Consider the following 14,842-nt stretch of genomic DNA (forward strand, 5'->3'; position numbering starts at 1 on the left):
TTATGTTATGTTAATTTAATTTAACATAGCACACAAATTGCCCGGGAGGGGTATCTCAGCGCTGCAAACAGACTCAGGCAAGTTATAACACAAGTAAAACTATACTGAGCTTGAAAAGTCCAGGGTGGGTGAAGCGTCCACCATCCCCAGGATGCCCTGTTGTGAGTTTACATGTCATCACTAACGATAGAGTTGCTGGGATTGTTGGCTCCAGCTGCCAAACCGAATGTTCACGTCCACCCACTCTGTAGAGGACAACTAACATAAACATGTCAAGCCTTGTTTTGTAAATGTTTTTGCTTTGTTTGTTTTATGTCCATAATGCAAAGATAGTGGCAGATTAATCTTTGACAAACTGTGTGTGTACTAAGACACACAGGCAAGTGTGTATGATTAGCTACTGTGCAAATGTTTTTGGAACACTAGCAAAATTACATTTTGCCATTTTGGCACTCCCCTTGCCTTATAAAGAGGGTTATATTTGAGGACTTTAGTTTTAATCTGGAACCCGCGCGTTGAGGCACCACGAGGTGCTTGCACAGAGAAAGCTGCTTGCCTGGTGACTAACAAGTCACTGTGGCCATGGGATTACTAGTGACCTGTGCCTTCCACATGCAGCTTTCCAGATGGCTCCTATATCCATGATAATTAGTCTAGGCCTCCTTTTTTAAGCTCTTTGGACAGCCTCTTCCAGCCTTTGGCTTGTTTTGATCAGCACCCTTCAACCATTACTTGAAGAATGTGCCATCTACATTTTGGGTCAGGCTAGTGAAGTATTTTGGCCTCAGGTATTGACTACTACATGGGAGGTTCTGTCTGCTTTGCACTGCAGTGTATGGATGGTGAACCTGTTTTCATGCATTGCAATGGAGGTGCTTCTAAAACTGTTTTTACACTATTGTTAATGCTGCACCAATGCTGTTTGTACCTAAATGTGTTTTTTCTCTTAAATATGATTTTGCTCCTATATGTGACACCACAGTGGCACTTACTTTGCGTCATGAGTGACTTTTCACTGAAGAATGGTTGTGTACCTAACAGGGATTGTACACCAAAATGTGTGCTCTTAAATGTTTTCCACACTCATGGGGATAGTACAACTCAGTATGTTCTCAACTAAATGATTGTCAATGTGTTAACAGAGTATAGTATATGGAATATTATCAGTCCTAAATATTGTGTCTTAAATATTGTTTACAACAATAATGTCCTATTGTCATAAAAAAGTAAACATAACGGGGCTATATTTTTGTAGATAATATTTAGGACACAATAGTTATGTCAGATGCCATTTCTGTGTACAGTATTCTGACATGCATTCCTAAGGTGACACTTATGCACTCGACATCTAAATATGATACCGCACTCCTGCTGATTTTACAGCGCAGTCCGGTGTAATGTGATTTTGCACCTGTGTTTGTGCAAATAACTGTGCTTTTTGTTCGAAATGCATTTTTAAACCTGCAAGTGTTGATTTTGCACATCCAAGTGATTTTCTACCCAAATGTGCACTTAAATATGATCATTGCTCCTACACGGGTTTTCCCCATCCTGTTGATGTTGTACCAGGGATAGTTTTGCACTTCCTTTTGCTCTGAATTTCTACTTATGCTCAGGGGCGGCTCCTCCGCTATGGCGGAGTATCGCCCCCCCACCAGCGGCAACAGATGCAAAACTTTTACGATAAAACCATAGTAAACTATGGGGCGTTGTGCACTGCGCCGTATTTACAAGGTGGCGTTAAGCCACTTGATGTTTCTTAACACCACCTTGTAAATATAACCTCTTCACACGCAGCACTTTGCGTGGAAGGGGCGTGCAATGGGTGTTGCTGTGGGCGTGTCACAGCAACACCCATTGCATTTTGACGGTGCCCCAGATTTACAAGTTTTCATCAATCTGAGGCAACGCTAAAATCTAACGCCACTCCATGCGTGCAGCATTCTGCAGCACGCATAGAAAGAGCAAAATGCGAAATATGATTGTTTATGTGCGGGAAGGTGTCCCTTCCTGCTCATAAACAATCATTTCAAAATGACGCTTTGGCACTTCTGCTGGATTTTGCAGCACACACAGAAGTGGTGCAGCTGGCGGGGGCCGGGGAGGTGACGCTCCTCCACCACAGCAGAGGAGCCGCCCCTGGTGTCTGTGTGCCTAAGTATAATTTTTGCTCCTATGTTTGTTTTTGCACCTAAATGTGTTTCTCCGCACCTGTCGATGTTAGACAAAGAGTGCTTTTGGAAAGTCAGAGGTTACTGGGTTGAATCTGTGTCAATCTTTTACTACTGATGCCCTGGAAGGTAACCTTACAGTGAACCCAAAGCTTAGCACCAAGCACAGCCCTTTACAATTTGGCATCATGGTAGGAAAGTCCAGCCGCCTAAGGGTTACTCGGGGAGGGGGTGCGGCGACAGAGACTCAGAATTCTATAAACAACCAATACCATTTAATAATTCAATGTCCAGGCAATGCTTGTTTTTTTAAGAGAAAAACTATTTTACACAAATTACACACAACGGATTACTGTACATAATTCTCCAGAAGCAACAAATTATACTTGTACCATACCCTTCAGTGACCCTGGGGAGGCACTGAATAGTATGGTAGCATACTTCCATGGGACATCCTCCTCCAGTACTCCTGGTTCAATAGTTCTAGTCCCTGTCCTCCCTTGGAGGAGTCTGTGATCTGAAGGGTCTTCAGGGGAGTACCGGCCATGCTGTGCACAGTGTTTAATTTTTAAAGAAAAACGTGCCGGTGCCCAAAGCCGTCCACTTAAACACGTGGCTGCTGCAATTAAATGTGGGAGCACGGAATACTGAGGCGGCGTAATCCTGAAGCCATCTCGGGCCTCTTCAATCCATTTACAGCCACTCCCTGCCCCTTCAGCTCACTCCTGCAGCTTTCTGCTTTCTCCCTTTGTGACGCTTTTTCGTTTTTCTCTTCCTCCCTTTTTTCCATTTGTCTTTTGCTCGCAGTAAATGCTTGCGGCAGAAAAAAAGCGCCAGCCCTCAAAACTAAGTCCCGGTGCTCCGCACCGGAAACAACAAGCACAAATTAAGCACTGGCTGTGCACCAGTACATCACAATAATTGTTACTCCACTGGTGCGGATCCTTTCTGCCCCTCCTGGATTTTCCTGGTCTTCACAGCACCGTTCCTTTTGTCTCATTCCCTTGGCACTGCAGGCCCTCCCTGCTTTCAGCTGGTGAAAAGTGCTGCTCAAAGTAGTGTGGACTGCACGGCGCAGCCCTGCCGACTGGTGTGCAAGTGTTCCCTTTGGAGTTGGCATGAGGGGAGCAGGAACAGCCCCTGATGAGAAGGCTGTAGTGGCACTGTCGGCTTCTTGGTGCTTTGTCCTGCAACAAAACTGAGCTGGGTACAAGTTCCTCAGTATCCTCCGTTCATGCGGGTGTCGATGTACAAACACATTGGGTCCCTGGATCACACCCTCCCACAGCGGGGAGTGTGAGAAAGTAGCCTCTTTCTAGCCTTGTTACCCCCACTTTGGGCCTGTTTGTGAGTGTATGTCAGGGTGTTTTCACTGTCTCACTGGTATCCTGCTTGCCAGGGCCCAGTGCTCATAGTGAAAACCCTATGTTTTCAGTATGTTTGTTATGTGTCACTGGGACCCTGCTAGTCAGGACCCCAGTGCTCATAAGTTTGTGACCTATAGGTATGTGTTCCCTGTGTGATGCATAACTGTCTCACTGAGGCTCTGCTAACCAGAACCTCAGTGGTTATGCTCTCTCTTTACAAATTGTCACTAACAGGCTAGTGACCAATTTTACCAATTTACATTGGCTTACTGGAACACCCTTATAATTCCCTAGTATATGGTACTGAGGTACCCAGGGTATTGGGGTTCCAGGAGATCCCTATGGGCTGCAGCAATTCTTTTGCCACCCATAGGGAGCTCTGACAATTCTTACACAGGCCTGCCACTGCAGCCTGAGTGAAATCACGTCCACGTTATTTCACAGCCATTTTACACTGCACTTAAGTAACTTATAAGTCACCTATATGTCTAACCTTTACCTGGTAAAGGTTGGGTGCTAAGTTACTTAGTGTGCGGGCACCCTGGCACTAGCCAAGGTGCCCCCACATTGTTCAGGGCCAATTCCCCGGACTTTGTGAGTACGGGGACACCATTACACGCGTGCACTACATATAGGTCACTACCTATATGTAGCTTCACAAGGGTAACTCCGAATATGGCCATGTAATATGTCTATGATCATGGAATTGCCCCCTCTATACCATCCTGGCATAGTTGGCACAATTCCATGATCCCAGTGGTCTGTAGCACAGACCCTGGTACTGCCAAACTGCCTTTCCCGGGGTTTCACTGCAGCTGCTGCTGCTGCCAACCCCTCAGACAGGCATCTGCCCTCCTGGGGTCCAGCCAGGCCTGGCCCAGGATGGCAGAACAAAGGACTTCCTCTGAGAGAGGGTATTACACCCTCTCCCTTTGGAAAATGGTGTGAAGGCAGGGGAGGAGTAGCCTCCCCTAGCCTCTGGAAATGCTTTCATGGTCACATTTGGTGCCCATTTCTGCATAAGCCAGTCTACACCGGTTCAGGGACCCCTTAGCCCTGCTCTGGCGTGAAACTGGACAAAGGGAAGGGGAGTGACCACTCCCCTGACCTGTACCTCCCCTGGGAGGTGCCCAGAGCTCCTCCAGTGTGCTCCAGACCTCTGCCATCTTGGAAACAGAGGTGCTGCTGGCACACTGGACTGCTCTGAGTGGCCAGTGCCATCAGGTGACGTCAGAGACTCCTGCTGATAGGCTCCTTCAGGTGTTGCTAGCCTATCCTCTCTCCTAGGTAGCCAAACCCTCTTTTCTGGCTATTTAGGGTCTCTGTCTCTTGGGATTCCTTAGATAACGAATGCAAGAGCTCATCCGAGTTCCTCTGCATCTCTCTCTTCACCTTCTGCCAAGGAATCGACTGCTGACCGCGCTGGAAGCCTGCAAAACTGCAACATAGTAGCTAAGACGACTACTGCAACTCTGTAACGCTGATCCTGCCGCCTTCTCGACTGTTTTCCTGGTGGTGCATGCTGTGGGGGTAGTCTGCCTCCTCTCTGCACTAGAAGCTCCGAAGAAATCTCCCGTGGGTCGACGGAATCGTCCCCCTGCAACCGCAGGCACCAAAGAACTGCATCACCAGTACCTTGGGTCTCCTCTCAGCACGACGAGCGAGGTCCCTTGAATCCAGCAACTCTGTCCAAGTGACTCCCACAGTCCAGTGACTCTTCAGTCCAAGTTTGGTGGAGGTAAGTCCTTGCTTCCCCACGCCAGACTGCATTGTTGGAAACCGCGACTTTTGCAGCTACTCCGGCCTCTGTGCACTTCCGGCGGAAATCCTTTGTGCACAGTCCAGCCTGGGTCCACGGCACTCTAACCTGCATTGCACGACCTCCTAAGTTGTTCTCCGCGACGTGGGACTCCTTTGTGCGACTTCGGGTGAGCACCGTTTCGCGCATCCTTGTAGTGCCTGTTTCTGGCACTTCTCCGGGTGCTGCCTGCTGCTTGTCTTGCTCGACGTCCCCTCTGTCCCCTGACGCAATTTGCGACATCCTGGTCCCTCCTGGGCCACAGCAGCATCCAAAAACCCTTACCGCACGATTTGCAGCTAGCAAGGCTGGTTGGCGGTCTTTCGGCGGGAAAACACTTCTGCACGACTCTCCACTGCGTGAGGGATCCGTCCTCCAAAGGGCAAGTCTCTAGCCCTTGTCGTTCTTGCAGAAACCTACGCTTCTACTGTCCAGTAGCAGCTCCTTTGCACCCACAGCTGGCATTTCCTGGGCATCTGCCCATCTCCGACTTGCTTGTGACTTTTGGACTTGGTCCCCTTGTTCCACAGGTACCCGCGACTGGAAATCCATTGTTGTTGCATTGTTGGTTTGTGTCTTTCCTGCAGAATTCCCCTATCACGACTTCTATGTCCTTTGGGGAACTTTAGTGCACTTTACACTCACTTTTCAGGGTCTGCTATTTTTCTAACCCTTACTATTTCCTAATAGTCCCAGCGACCCTCTACAAGGTCACATAGGTTTGGGGTCCATTTGTGGTTCGCATTCCACTTTTGGAGTATATGGTTTGTGTTGCCCCTATCCCTATGTGTCTCCATTGCATCCTATTGTAACTATACATTGTTTGCACTGTTTTCTAATACTATTACTGCATATTTTGGTATTGTGTACATATATCTTGTGTATATTTGCTATCCTCATACTGAGGGTACTCACTGAGATACTTTTGGCATATTGTCATAAAAATAAAGTACCTTTATTTTTAGTATATCTGTGTATTGTGTTTTCTTATGATATTGTGCATATGACACTTGTGGTACTGTAGAAGCTTCACTCGTCTCCTAGTTCAGCCTAAGCTGCTCTGCTAAGCTACCATTATCTATCAGCCTATGCTGCTAGACACCCTATACACTAATAAGGGATAACTGGGCCTGGTGCAAGGTGCAAGTACCCCTAGGTACTCACTACAAGCCAGTCCAGCCTCCTACATTGGTTGTGCAGCGGTGGGATAAGTGCTTTGAGACTACTTACCACTCTTGTCATTGTACTTTTCATAAGAGAAAAATATACAAAACAAGTTCAGTGTATGTACACATAACTAAAAAGTTTTGCATTTCCTCTTTTCACTCTTTTCTAAAGTGCTGAAAAGTACTTCTAAACTTTCAAAAAGTTCTTAAAAAGTTTAAAAAGTTTTTTTCTGTCTTTCTAAAAGCTCTAAAAACTTTTTCTCACTTTTTCTGTCACTTAAACTCTTTCTAAAATGTCTGGCACAGGCCAAAATGTTGATCTGTCCAAACTTGCATATGACCACTTTAGCTGGAAAGGAGCAAGGAGTCTCTGTATGGAAAGAGGTTTGAGTGTAGGGAAGAATCCTTCCTTGGAATTATTGCTTAACATGCTTAGAGAACAAGATAAAGCCACAAGGGCCCCATCTGTTGAAAAAGCAGCTAATGGTCCCCAATCTAATCCAGGGACTCCCCTAGAAAAAGATTCAGCAAAGAAACTTCCTAGCCTGCCCATTACTAGACATTCTAGCATAGTTGGTACTGATGTTGAGTCACACCATACAGATAGTGTTGTCTCACATCATAGCAAGAGCATTCATTCTCACCACAGTAGAAATGATGTTTCTGTTAACCAAGCTGTTAGGGTGCCCTCTGTAAGGGACAGGTCTCCTTCTGTCCATTCTCACCATACTTCTTTTTCAAGACATGTCCCTCCCACCCACCCTGATGACAGATTGTTAGAAAGGGAGCTCAATAGATTGAGAGTGGAACAAACCAGACTGAAGCTCAAGAAGCAACAGCTGGATTTGGATAGACAGTCCTTAGAAGTAGAGAAGGAGAGACAGAAACTGGGTTTAGAAACCCATGGTGGCAGCAGCAGTATTCCCAATAGTCATCCTGCAAAAGAGCATGATTCTAGGAATCTGCACAAGATAGTTCCCCCTTATAAGGAGGGGGATGACATTAATAAGTGGTTTGCTGCACTTGAGAGGGCCTGTGTTGTACAGGATGTCCCTCAAAGGCAGTGGGCTGCTATCCTATGGCTATCATTTAGTGGAAAAGGTAGGGATAGGCTCCTTACTGTGAAAGAAAGTGATGCCAATAATTTTACAGTTCTTAAGAATGCACTCCTGGATGGTTATGGCTTAACCACTGAACAATACAGGATAAAGTTCAGAGAGACCAAAAAGGAGTCTTCACAAGACTGGGTTGATTTCATTGACCATTCAGTGAAGGCCTTGGAGGGGTGGTTACATGGCAGTAAAGTTACTGATTATGACAGCCTGTATAACTTGATCCTGAGAGAGCATATTCTTAATAATTGTGTGTCTGATTTGTTGCACCAGTACCTGGTAGACTCTGATCTGACCTCTCCCCAAGAATTGGGAAAGAAGGCAGACAAATGGGTCAGAACAAGGGTGAACAGAAAAGTTCATACAGGGGGTGACAAAGATGGCAATAAGAAGAAAGATGGTGAAAAATCTCAAGATAAGTATGGGGATAAGGGTAAAACCAAAGATCCCACTTCAAATCTTAAACACTCTTCAGATGGTGGGGATAAAACTAATTCTTCCTCTTCTTCTCAACCTGCACACATTAAAAAGCCTTGGTGCTTTGTGTGTAAAAACAGAGGCCATAGGCCAGGGGATAAGTCCTTTCCAGGTAAACCCCCTGAGCCTACCACCACTAATACATCAAGCTCTAGTGCCCCTAGCAGTAGTGGTACTAGTGGTGGGACTGCTGGCAACAGTCAAGCAAAGGGTGTAGTTGGGTTCACTTATGGGTCCATCATAGAAACTGGGGTAGTCAGTCCCAAGACAGTTTCTGTCACACCTAGTGGCATTGGCCTTGCCACACTGGCTGCTTGTCCCCTTACAATGGATAAGTACAGGCAGACAGTTTCAATAAATGGTGTTGAGGCCTTGGCCTACAGGGACACAGGTGCCAGTATCACTTTGGTGACTGAAAACCTAGTGCCTCCTGAACAACACATCATTGGACAACAGTATAAGATTATTGATGTCCATAACTCCACTAAGTTTCTTCCCTTAGCTATAATTCAGTTTAGTTGGGGTGGAGTTACTGGCCCTAAGCAGGTGGTGGTATCACCCAGCTTACCTGTAGACTGTCTCTTAGGTAATGACCTAGAGGCCTCAGGTTGGGCTGATGTAGAGTTTTATGCCCATTCAGCCATGCTGGGCATCCCAGAGGAATTGTTCCCTCTCATTTCTACTGAAATGAAAAAGCAAAGGAGAGAAGGCCTGAAAACTCAGGATCCCTCTCCATCAACAGGTAAAAAGGGTATCACAGTATCCCCTAACCACCCTGCCATTCAGGATACCATTCCTGTGGTGGGAGAAACCTCTCCTGGGGTGGCACCTGTTCCAAGGGAATCATCAGCTGGCAAAGCTGTACTCCCTTAGGTAGAAGTACCTCTCTGTGGGATAACTAACATTGGTGAGAAAAAGAGCACCATTTTAGTTAACATGGAGCATCCCTCCAACACTCCCAGAGAAACTTTAGTGCAGAAACTCTGCACTGCCTCACAACACTTAGGATAGCATCCCTGCCCTAGTGTGGAGCTCAAAGGACAGCATCCCTGCCCTGCTCCAACCCAAGAGAAACAGCATCCCTGTTCTCTCTTCCAGCCATATGGACAAAGTTTTTGCCCAGCTATGGCTTTTCTGAGACAGCATCCCTGTCTGGCATTTCCATCACTACAAATAGGTTCAGTGGACAATTCCCACTGCTCTAAACTAAAACTTACTGATAGAAACTCTGAAAATACATCTTCACATTGTTGCTTAGCTAAAAAACTTCAAACAGGGTGGTTTACATCCCCACAGGGAAGTAACCATATAGTGGATGATAAAGGGAGTAACCAGTCTATTGCAGAGCTACTCTCTACTTATCACTACTTAGACAATAAAGTCTCAACTGGCCAAGGTTAGCCTTATTGTCCTTCGTTTGGGGGGGGTTGTGTGAGAAAGTAGCCTCTTTTTAGCCTTGTTACCCCCACTTTGGGCCTGTTTGTGAGTGTATGTCAGGGTGTTTTCACTGTCTCACTGGTATCCTGCTTGCCAGGGCCCAGTGCTCATAGTGAAAACCCTATGTTTTCAGTATGTTTGTTATGTGTCACTGGGACCCTGCTAGTCAGGACACCAGTGCTCATAAGTTTGTGACCTATACGTATGTGTTCCCTGTGTGATGCATAACTGTCTCACTGAGGCTCTGCTAACCAGAACCTCAGTGGTTATGCTCTCTCTTTACAAATTGTCACTAACAGGCTAGTGACCAATTTTACCAATTTACATTGGCTTACTGGAACACCCTTATAATTCCCTAGTATATGGTACTGAGGTACCCAGGGTATTGGGGTTCCAGGAGATCCCTATGGGCTGCAGCAATTCTTTTGCCACCCATAGGGAGCTCTGACAATTCTTACACAGGCCTGCCACTGCAGCCTGAGTGAAATAACGTCCACGTTATTTCACAGCCATTTTACACTGCACTTAAGTAACTTATAAGTCACCTATATGTCTAACCTTTACCTGGTAAAGGTTGGGTGCTAAGTTACTTAGTGTGTGGGCACCCTGGCACTAGCCAAGGTGCCCCCACATTGTTCAGGGCCAATTCCCCGGACTTTGTGAGTACGGGGACACCATTACACGCGTGCACTACATATAGGTCACTACCTATATGTAGCTTCACAAGGGTAACTCCGAATATGGCCATGTAATATGTCTATGATCATGGAATTGCCCCCTCTATACCATCCTGGCATAGTTGGCACAATCCCATGATCCCAGTAGTCTGTAGCACAGACCCTGGTACTGCCAAACTGCCTTTCCCCGGGTTTCACTGCAGCTGCTGCTGCTGCCAACCCCTCAGACAGGCATCTGCCCTCCTGGGGTCCAGCCAGGCCTGGCCCAGGATGGCAGAACAAAGGACTTCCTCTGAGAGAGGGTGTTACACCCTCTCCCTTTGGAAAATGGTGTGAAGGCAGGGGAGGAGTAGCCTCCCCCAGCCTCTGGAAGTGCTTTCATGGGCACATTTGGTGCCCATTTCTCCATAAGCCAGTCTACACCGGTTCAGGGACCCCTTAGCCCTGCTCTGGCACGAAACTGGACAAAGGGGAGTGACCACTCCCCTGACCTGTACCTCCCCTGGGAGGTGCCCAGAGCTCCTCCAGTGTGCTCCAGACCTCTGCCATCTTGGAAACAGAGGTGCTGCTGGCACACTGGACTGCTCTGAGTGGCCAGTGCCATCAGGTGACGTCAGAGACTCCTGCTGATAGGCTCCTTCAGGTGTTGCTAGCCTATCCTCTCTCCTAGGTAGCCAAACCCTCTTTTCTGGCTATTTAGGGTCTCTGTCTCTTGGGATTCCTTAGATAACGAATGCAAGAGCTCATCCGAGTTCCTCTGCATCTCTCTCTTCACCTTCTGCCAAGGAATCGACTGCTGACCGCGCTGGAAGCCTGCAAAACCGCAACATAGTAGCAAAGACGACTACTGCAACTCTGTAACGCTGATCCTGCCGCCTTCTCGACTGTTTTCCTGGTGGTGCATGCTGTGGGGGTAGTCTGCCTCCTCTCTGCACTAGAAGCTCCGAAGAAATCTCCCGTGGGTCGACGGAATCGTCCCCCTGCAACCGCAGGCACCAAAGAACTGCATCACCAGTACCTTGGGTCTCCTCTCAGCACGACGAGCGAGGTCCCTTGAATCCAGCAACTCTGTCCAAGTGACTCTCACAGTCCAGTGACTCTTCAGTCCAAGTTTGGTGGAGGTAAGTCCTTGCCTCCCCTCGCCAGACTGCATTGTTGGAAACCGTGACTTTTGCAGCTACTCCGGCCTCTGTGCACTTCCGGCGGAAATCCTTTGTGCACAGTCCAGCCTGGGTCCACAGCACTCTAACCTGCATTGACGACCTCCTAAGTTGTTCTCCGGCGACGTGGGACTCCTTTGTGCGACTTCGGATGAGCACCGTTTCACGCATCCTCGTAGTGCCTGTTTCTGGCACTTCTCTGGGTGCTGCCTGCTGGTGAGAGGGCTCCTTGTCTTGCTCGACGTCCCCTCTGTCCCCTGACACAATTTGCGACATCCTGGTCCCTCCTGGGCCACAGCAGCATCCAAAAACCCTTACCGCACGATTTGCAGCTAGCAAGGCTTGTTGGCGGTCTTTCGGCGGGAAAACACTTCTGCACGACTCTCCACGGCGTGAAAAATCCGTCCTCCAAAGGGGAAGTCTCTAGCCTTTGTCGTTCTTGCAGAAACCTACGCTTCTACTGTCCAGTAGCAGCTCCTTTGCACCCACAGCTGGCATTTCCTGGGCATCTGCCCATCTCCGACTTGCTTGTGACTTTTGGACTTGGCCCCCTTGTTCCACAGGTACCCGCGACTGGAAATCCATCGTTGTTGCATTGTTGGTTTGTGTCTTTCCTGCAGAATTCCCCTATCACGACTTCTATGTCCTTTGGGGAACTTTAGTGCACTTTGCACTCACTTTTCAGGGTCTTGGGGTGGGCTATTTTTCTAACCCTTACTATTTCCTAATAGTCCCAGCGACCCTCTACAAGGTCACATAGGTTTGGGGTCCATTCGTGGTTCTCATTCCACTTTTGGAGTATATGGTTTGTGTTGCCCCTATCCCTATGTGTCTCCATTGCATCCTATTGTAACTATACATTGTTTGCACTGTTTTCTAATACTATTACTGCATATTTTGGTATTGTGTACATATATCTTGTGTATATTTGCTATCCTCATACTGAGGGTACTCACTGAGATACTTTTGGCATATTGTCATAAAAATAAAGTACCTTTATTTTTAGTATATCTGTGTATTGTGTTTTCTTATGATATTGTGCATATGACACTAGTGGTACTGTAGGAGCTTCACTCGTCTCCTAGTTCAGCCTAAGCTGCTCTGCTAAGCTACCATTATCTATCAGCCTAAGCTGCTAGACACCCTATACACTAATAAGGGATAACTGGGCCTGGTGCAAGGTGCAAGTACCCCTAGGTACTCACTACAAGCCAGTCCAGCCTCCTACAGGGAGGTCATATACTGATGCCGCAGTGAGCATGCTCAGCTTGTCCCACCTTGGCTCCTTCACAACCATTTCCCTCTATACAGCATCTTCCTCCTGCCCTTACAAGGCCTCTACTGAGCAGCCAGTCAGCTATCTCCCTTGTAGCAGGGTACATTCAGCCCCTCCTGGAAGCCTTGTTGAAGTTTCTCAAGTTCCGGTCCCAAACCTGACAAGGGAAGTTGGCAGTGGATAGCCCAACCCTGATGCAAGTGTTTCTCAGTCACCACTGGTGTAGAGACTATGGATTCTATTAGGTAAATCTTGGAACAATGGCTGGGCGTTTCTGCATTCTTTATATTAAAGTCGCAGACAGTAGTTATGTATTCCTGGCCTTCACCTCTGAGACTTGTCCTGCTCTTCTGTTTATTCCACTCAGATTGATTTGTCCAAGGGGTTTGTTACTAGGTGCCAACGGGAATATGGGGGCATCTGGGAGTCCTCAGGCAGTAGAAAACCAAAACTGGTACACAAGGGAGAGAACTTTCTGTTAACATGTAAGCTACCTTTTAACCTGTGAGTCAGGGACTCGGGGTATCCCTTGCAGAGAACAATGGGCCAGAAAAGGGCAGCATGGAATTCCCTAGCCTGACAGAGGTCTCCTGTCCTGTACACAAAAATCTGACCAACTACAAAGAATCACTGAAATGTTCATAGAGAGCACTAGAATTCACATCCATGGGCCTGGTTTAGAGTTTGACCAAGGAGTTACTCCATCACAAATGTGACGGATATCCCGTGCACCGTATTACGATTCCATTATATTCTCCAGAGCTTGTAAGACAGCGGACGGGATATCCGTCACATTTGTGACGGAGAAAACCATCCGCCAAACTCTAAATCAGGCCCAATGTCTGGGCTCTCTCCTCCCCTCCAACGTACGTGCCACTTGGATGTAGCATATAGAAAATGGACTGAAGTAACTATGGCCAAATGTAGGAATAATGGAGTAACAATGTCACAAAAAAGTGGGAGTGAGCAGTAGGCAATTCTCCCGGCCGCTTTCAGTGCTCTGTAATATGGCATGATGGTAGGCACAGTTGCCAAAAGTAGGGTGCACAGGGTGTGTCCCTGCTCCGGGTCTCAACTGTGCTGCAAAAATACTTCCAATGCACATGCATGAACATCATGTGTGCTAAGGTGGCAGTCAGAAAGGCACCACTTGTTATAATGCTTGAGTCACGGGCATGCAGGGGACATTTTTCCGTCCCAACAACAAGATGTGATTTTATCCCTAAAGTTGAGTTTATTTATAAATGTGTTTTTCCTCTTAAATGTGATTTATACTCTCTGAAAAGTGTTTTTACACCCCTGTTGATGTTATACCAAGGATGATTTTGCACATAAGTGTGATTTTATGCTTAAATGTTTTTTCACTCCTAGATGTTCTGTGTTCTTAAAAGTGTTTCCACACTCTTGATCTTGAATAAGAAGTGATTTTACACCTAAATATGGCTTGCACCTTAAAGTAAATTCCCACACGTAGCTGGGATTTTTCCCATGAATTTGATTTGTGTTCCTACATGGTATCCACACTGGTCCTGATGTTGCTTTTACATCTGAATGCGTCTTTGCACCTAACAGTGGCACTAATAAACACACAGTCATACATTTATAACTACAATGGACATGTCAAATTGTGTTATCGCGACACGTTTATCATGGGCAATAACGCATGTTATTTTACGGAGCTCTACCAATTAATGTATATTTATGCATTTATTCCAACAGTGCAAAGGTGCATATATACTCTCTCGCTCTTTTTCTCTCTCTCTCTCTACATATATATAGATATATAGATATATATTTTCAAGTTACAGAGATGTGTTGTTAAGAACAGTAAATGACACTCGAAAGAACTTGAAATTATAGGCTAGTACTACAAAAATGTTGTAGCCACAATACTGATAAGTTCATATACGTAAAAATAGATCTAGTTTTCTTAACTTCACATCAATGGGACTGATTCACAAAGGTCAAATCACACTGATGTGTCAGTTTACTACCTTTTGGTATTCACAAACTACGTGTAGAGTTTTATGACTGTGATCTCTATAATTATGTGTGCAGAGTTCTCTGCACCTGGAAGCTCCGCTGCACACATAAGTATAGGGTTTGCGGAATCATGAAACTCCACACATAGCTTGTGAACGCCAAAAAGTGGTAGATTGTGAATACCAAAAAGTAGCAAACTTACACAAATGTGAAAGGTG

The sequence above is a fragment of the Pleurodeles waltl genome, chromosome 1_2, assembly GCF_031143425.1.
Source record: "Pleurodeles waltl isolate 20211129_DDA chromosome 1_2, aPleWal1.hap1.20221129, whole genome shotgun sequence".
In the NCBI taxonomy this organism is placed as follows: Eukaryota; Metazoa; Chordata; class Amphibia; order Caudata; family Salamandridae; genus Pleurodeles; species Pleurodeles waltl.